The sequence below is a fragment of the Malurus melanocephalus genome, unplaced genomic scaffold, assembly GCF_030028575.1.
Source record: "Malurus melanocephalus ecotype Western Australia unplaced genomic scaffold, MMel_1.1 scaffold_78, whole genome shotgun sequence".
Taxonomy (NCBI): Eukaryota; Metazoa; Chordata; class Aves; order Passeriformes; family Maluridae; genus Malurus; species Malurus melanocephalus.
The window spans coordinates 867,748-874,412 of record NW_026623310.1 but is presented as its reverse complement, the minus strand read 5'-3'; the positions used below and the strand labels follow the sequence as shown (position 1 = coordinate 874,412).

General features: G+C 35.1%; 2 long non-coding RNA genes across 12 annotated transcripts in view; one reads left to right on the top strand and one right to left on the bottom strand.

Annotated features, from left to right (window-relative positions):
* The window catches only part of LOC130574269 (uncharacterized), an 86,379-nt gene that overhangs the window by 61,348 nt on the left and 18,366 nt on the right, over positions 1–6,665 (bottom strand). The gene's annotated exons all lie outside the window — the stretch shown is intronic.
* LOC130574271 (uncharacterized) overlaps positions 1–6,665 on the top strand; it is a 38,109-nt gene that overhangs the window by 24,676 nt on the left and 6,768 nt on the right. For both annotated transcript variants that reach the window (XR_008965415.1, XR_008965414.1), the window contains exon 2: positions 2,845–2,892. This is a non-coding gene — a long non-coding RNA (uncharacterized LOC130574271). The remainder of the gene's footprint in view (positions 1–2,844; positions 2,893–6,665) is intronic.

The following is a 6,665-nucleotide window of genomic DNA, read 5'->3' as shown; positions in this document are numbered from 1 at the left end:
AAAAAAAAAAAAAAAAAAGGGAGAAGACAGAGAACTCGAGAGAAGGAGAAGTGTTTAAAAGGTATAAATCAAGAAAATATTACCAGAGGGAGAAAGAAAATAATTTGACCTTTTAATAATTACTGTATGGGAAAAGAAAATTCACCTTTTAGTAAGTCCGACTTTACCAGTGCACAATTTTGTAAGTCTACCCCACTTTTTGCAAGTGAGCCATATATGACTCAGTTGTTAAAATAAAGACTAATGCTGAATTTTATTAAACTTATATCTCTTTAATATGGATTTTTTACTCTTCACATTTGATTTTACATTTCCAAAAACATTTTTAAGTCACAATTACATTTGGAAACCAACACACTTCATATGAAGGCAGAAAAMCAGTATTTTTTGACTATTCAAACCATAAAAAAAACATGAGTGCCATATTCTTCTTGTGCTATGTCTTCATTACAGTAGTATCAGTCAAGAAAATACTGGTATCAGCATCAAAGGAATGGTCAGCAGTCTTCCACATCAGAAGTTAGGACAATACTTTCAACATGCAAAGTAGGATTGTCAGAGAGGTAGCAAGTGAAAAGCTGCAGAAAGGATGGCAGATATAAAGAGTCAGGAAAAAAAAAAAAAGAAAAAAGAAAACAGGGAAAGATAAGATAACAAGATTGAAAAGGACAGGAAAAAACAATATGCAGTAATTGGCAACAGCAACAATTGTGTTTATTCATATTAGAAAGAGTACAAGAACACTGACAGAAAAGATGAGGAATAAGGCAGCCATTCTTAGACAGGTCTAAAGAAAAGATCTGGTATGGTATGAAATGCTCAGTTATTCCTCAATTAAGGTGATAAGGCAGTCACTTAACTTTCAGTTTGAACTAGTCAGCTCAGAGCCGGATTCCTGTGAAATCAGTAAACTAAAATGGGCACCTCCAGAGGGCGATTCATCCCATCCTAAGGYCTGAATCTTACACTCTGATCCACATATCTGAAGTGTAATTAATTTTGTGATGTTCACTAGGTATCTATGAATCTAGCATCTCATCTTCAAACTGAGTATTTATGGATAACAACATCTGGATTAAAATTATAAGAGATTAATCATATTTTCAACTTCTCTTAATCTGAATAAAGAAAATTTACCAATGGCATTCCTCTGCACAGAATATATAATATATTGTAACATGTAACTATGTGCTGTAYGGTATTTTTTACTACTGAACAGTACTTGTGTGCACTACACTGAATGCAAAACTTCCAAATAAAATGAAGTTTGCTTTTCTGTTAGAACTAATTATGTACTACTAGGGCTTTAAGTTTATCTGCTGTAAATAAAAATTTAAGCTTGTCATCACTGGGATGCTCTATTCCAAACATTAAGATCCAGTTCATTAAATACCACATCAAATCGATACTTAAAATGGCACTGCTCAAATTATAGTAATTTGTTACTAAATGCAGCAAATTCTGCTGTGGAAAATGCTGTAATCCAATGTCATGGTCATGGACACTTACTACTACGGTTTTTTTAAATGAACCATAATTAAATAAAAGAGTCATGGGTGAAGGTCTTGTTTTAAAGTTGGTATACAGCCCGGTCTCTGTATCTCTCTCTATCCTGTTCTGTGCAGGAACTTTCAGTGTAGAACGGGTCTGTGGAAACAACCTCTTTATACCACCTTCACCAGCTTGCCAGCCCAGATATAAAAAACTAAGACTGTGTGCCTACAAAACAGCAGTACCAAAGCACAAATAATCAAAGAAGAGGATGGGATAGTGAGTTTTCCTCCTGAGCAGTGATCTGGGGGCTGGAATACACCAAAGGGACAGTTCACCGTTGGCACTTCCTTGTTAATATGGAAAGTCTGAGAGACATGATCCTGGGWCTGCACAATTCAGACCCATTTGGAGACCTATGCATGGTAGTGGTCTTCTACTAATGACTATTTTAGAATCTTGTCATCTTAATACTGCCTACTACATAAGGACAACACAAAATTGTCAATTACAATGCAATTAAAAAGACATCTTTAAAATCTAAATATACTTGAAATGTGATTTTGCACTGAACAATTTACATGATCTAAACCATTCTAGAGTCATGCAACATGAAATAGTGTAACATCAATGCAAAACAACAGTAAAGGCCAACTATAAAATATACCAAAAAGTCTCATAATTAGAACTTCTAAAAGTTTTATCTGCATTTAATTTCATTTTCCTTTTAGAATGAACATGAAGAGTACAGTTCTGCTAGTTTTTTACTGGGTGCCCTTAAAAAGTGTTGCCCAGTGACAAACACRGCACAGGAATGGGAATCCCATCACACAGCAATTTATAGTATAGTTCTTATGTTGACCTATCTGTATCAGCAGAAATTAATACACTATGATCCCAAAAGCAGATGTTACCATTCCAAAATTAATTGTGAACTGGCACCATAAGACCTCTCCCTGCTCCACCCATTTTCATTCTGTCCCCTTCAGCAATGGGGCAGTTTAGAGATGCTACTCTGCCATACATCAGCTCAGCGCTCGGTTACACTGCCGTGTTGCTCAGGTGAACAGTTAAAATGTTCTATGTGTACCACTGAGTGAATGAAAGAAAACAGGAGATCTTCATCTCTGTAGTTGAACGGGGTTTTTGCATGGTAATCCATGAAGACCAGTTATAGTCAGTGAATATTAGTTAATTGCTCAGTTTTAAAAGTATGTGATTTCCCTAAACATATACTCTTTTTATAATACTACATATACTTATGGGAATCATGCAGAAACTAAGCAAATCCATGAATAAATTACTGAATGAAACTTTTTTTCCAATTTCCTAATTTATTTTATTTTTTTACAGCTTATGGATGAAATCCACACTGATGTCTAACCTGTAATGAATGACAATGTAAGTAATCCATTATTCTACAGCTACATTTGTTTATGAATTGTTTGACTTTGCCTAGCCCGGCTGAGTAACAATTAATTCGCAATTTCTATTTCCAGTTTCAGCACTATTGCAATCAGGTTTTAAACACAAATTTTGACACTCTTAACTGTTATTGTGTGCCTGCTTGTGCCTTTTCCCAAATGCTAGTGACTAGAATTAACAGAAATATATATTAAAAAATGGTTTTGATTTTTCAATGTCTAATAGTGGGGTTTTTAAGAGCTCACTTGGGAAGACAAACATTGCAGCAGTCATCATTTCAGCAGGAGAATGAATTTTGTGATTTGAGATGGCCTGAAAGTCAATATAAAGCTTCCCTTAGAAGTGACTGTGTTAAAATAAAAATGCACAGTGAGTAAAGTGCAGCTCAGAAGAGCAGTTAGAAAACTGAAGTCTCACTCTGTTTTCCATGCAAGCACAAAGCATAATACATCTGAGCACTATATAAAAAATATCACTGTAAATACTCACCTGATTCCTCCCTTTTATCCTATTATTTCTCCTATACTGAGAAATAGGTGTTTTTCGCATTTCCTTCTATAAAGGAGAATAATTTCCTTCTCTCCGTTTCAGTTTCTTCCTTTCCTTTTTCCTACTCAGCTGCATGATTTCTGAAATTCCAGAATTTATAAGGGCTATTGATCCAATCCTGGGGTTAAATACCAAGTTCTAAAAGCTTTGAGTGTGGCTGAAGATAAAACAATTTAAATTTTATATGTTTGTGTTCTGTTATTTCCATCAAAGATATAAAAATACTAGAATAAAGTTCAGCAATGAATCTATTTAGATAACTATTACTTTAGAATGACATCACCATTCTGTAAAGAGCTATGCTCATACAGCAAAACATAAGAATGATTTTTACTGATTTGAACTATACTATTATCTCTGATACCTTATTTTCATGTTTAGTTGTTATGAGAAGTGCATGTCCACTTCTCTCCTTTAGTAGCCATTATAAATGATGTATAAAATGCTTCAACAAATGAAATTATTGATATCTTTAAATACTTTATAACCACCTTATTATAAGATATTTAGAAGATAAAAATAGATAGAGCTAAGACTAGAATATTGTGCACAAATGTWAATATTTTCTATCCTGTAACAATTCATAAACAACATTAATTATCTGCATCCATGACATACATTTTTAAATGCCACGTCTTGTAAACACAAAATCCATGTTTGTAATATTTTTTCAAGCAGCTTAATAGCCACAATATCAAATGTTGTTTCTCATATAGTATCAACATTTGATGTTTCATTGACACAGTGACAGGAGGCCAGCTYAGTGTAAGTTACTTTGTAGAAGATAGTGACAGAACTTCAAGGTGATACTTCTCARGAATCATGAACTCCTGCAGTCTTTAAAGATAAAATGACATATGACATACAACAAAAGTAAAGCCAATTTTTAGGGACCAATACTGACTAACTAAAAGAATGATCTCTATATCCAGTATAGATATCGACCAAGAGAGAAACACAAAAATAGTTTTGTATTAAAATGACATACCCTCTTACAAAAAAATCCAAATCAACCAACTCCCCTGGCCCCCCCAAAGTATGCTTTTTTTTACTATTGTTACAGTTGATCTTTGTACATAATCTATTTGTATAGTCATGTGACAGGATTATTAATTACTGAGTTCCAAACTTGAGCAGAAATCATGTATCTCATTAGCTAAGTTTAATCATAGACATAAGAGTGCAATCACAAGCAATATTAAGAAAGAAAACTGTTAAATAAAAGCTTAAGACATGAAAAGATCTGTGCCAAAAAAAAAAAAAACCAAAAAAAAAACCAAAAAACACTGCATTTAAAAAAACCCCATTCATTTAAGGGAATGCCTAATGACATCCCTTTTAGTCATTCTGCCGACTCTTTAGTCTTCATGAATAACGTTTTAGGGATGTGCAAAATAATAATTAAGAAAAGCAATCCCACTGTCCATAAGCTTCAATTGATAACCAGTAGGTATAATAATCCACTGAATTAATTTTATTTMGTAAAATCATGGATCATAGAAAAACGCAAATCAAAGGGACCGAGCTTTAGAATTGCGAGACCTTTTTTCCACTGTTTAGTAAGACATTATCTAAAAATCATAACTTATCATGTGGAAAAAACTCCATCACATTCTTATGAGTGCTACAGGAATGTGGAAAATGAATAAATTAATTCATCTACGATCAGCAGCTTTCAAATGATGGGAAACGTCCCACTTGGAGAATATGCAAACTGTGTGTTGTAAAGGAGAAGCATTATTATTTTGCACCCAGCACTTCCACAGTATCTCATTTGAATCCTTTTGTATTCACTGGTGATGCCATGCTGCCAATACTGTGTTCAATCTGGGGGTCCCTGCTACAGGAAAGACATGGAGGTGCTGGAGCGCCAGAGAAAAGCCMCAGAGCTGAGGAAGGGTCTGGAGCACAAATCCTATGAGGAGCAGCTGAGGGAGCTGAGGTTGTTCAGCCTGGAGAAAAGGAGGCTCTGGGGAGATCTTATTTCTCTACAACTGCCTGAAAGAAGGGTGTAGCCAGGTGGGAGTTGGCCTCTTCATCTGGTTAATCAGTGACAGGACAAGAGAAAATGGCCTCAAGTCGTTTCAGAGGAGGTTTAGACTGGATATTAGGAAACATTTCTTCACTGACAGGGTTGTTAAACACTAGAACAGACTGTCCAGGGCACATGTAGACACACGCTTAGGGACATGATTTTTAAGTGGTGGACTTCTACTGTTAGGTTTATAGTAAGCCTCGTGATCTTAAGGGCCTTTTTCAATCTAAAATATTCTATTCTGTGATTAATTTGTCTGTCTGCATCTGCAGTGCAGAACTCCACAAGCAGGAGGCTGAAGAAAGTATAGTGGGGACAGAAGAGAAGCTTTAGATGTGAAAGACTGATAGGACAATTTGTACCTTTGCATGTAATTGTTCTTGGAGTAAGCAGGATAGTAGACTTTCCATTTAAAAGGGTCATGTGCAGAAACCGGAGAAGAAGGTGAGATTCAAGAAGACAGGTGAGGGTGTAGCTAGGACAAGTGTGGAGAGAGCTAGAGTCAGATAGGGAGCTGGAGTCATGTTCTCTAGTAAAGGGGCTTTCAACTGACCCCACTGTATTTATCCAACCATGATCTTTCCAACTCTTATTGAAACCCCTTTTCTGATACCTATCCCAAATTTTTCATTCACATACACTTACACTCAGAACTACCAGTATAGCCCATCACTGCTTCTGCACCCATATGCCCTAGATTCATACATCACTCTCCTCTGTCACTCACAAGTAATGCCAGGAAATCAGCTTTTTCCATGCTATAGCAGAGGTTACTCTCTCCTTCCTTACAAGCTGCTTTCTGATACAAGGCAAAGATTCCCTTCAATCTCATATTCAGTTTGTAGCTCAAGCCTGAGCAAAGATTACTTCAGAATCATGTAAGTTAGCAACAGGTATTTAGCAAGATAATTTAAAAACAAGTACAAATTCCCTCATTTTCCACATATGTATCAAAAGAAATGAGTAAGAAAAATGGAACACAAAATGGTTAATTAGGGGACCTGCCAATTTGCTTTATCCTTTTAAAAAACTATTGTCAGTATTTGTTTCCAATTGTTTTTAATTTCATAAAATACACTATAGTGATTTTAGATCAAATTATTTCTTTAAAATATTCCTTTCAGATAAATGTATTTATACCACTTGAATATGGATTATAATTTGG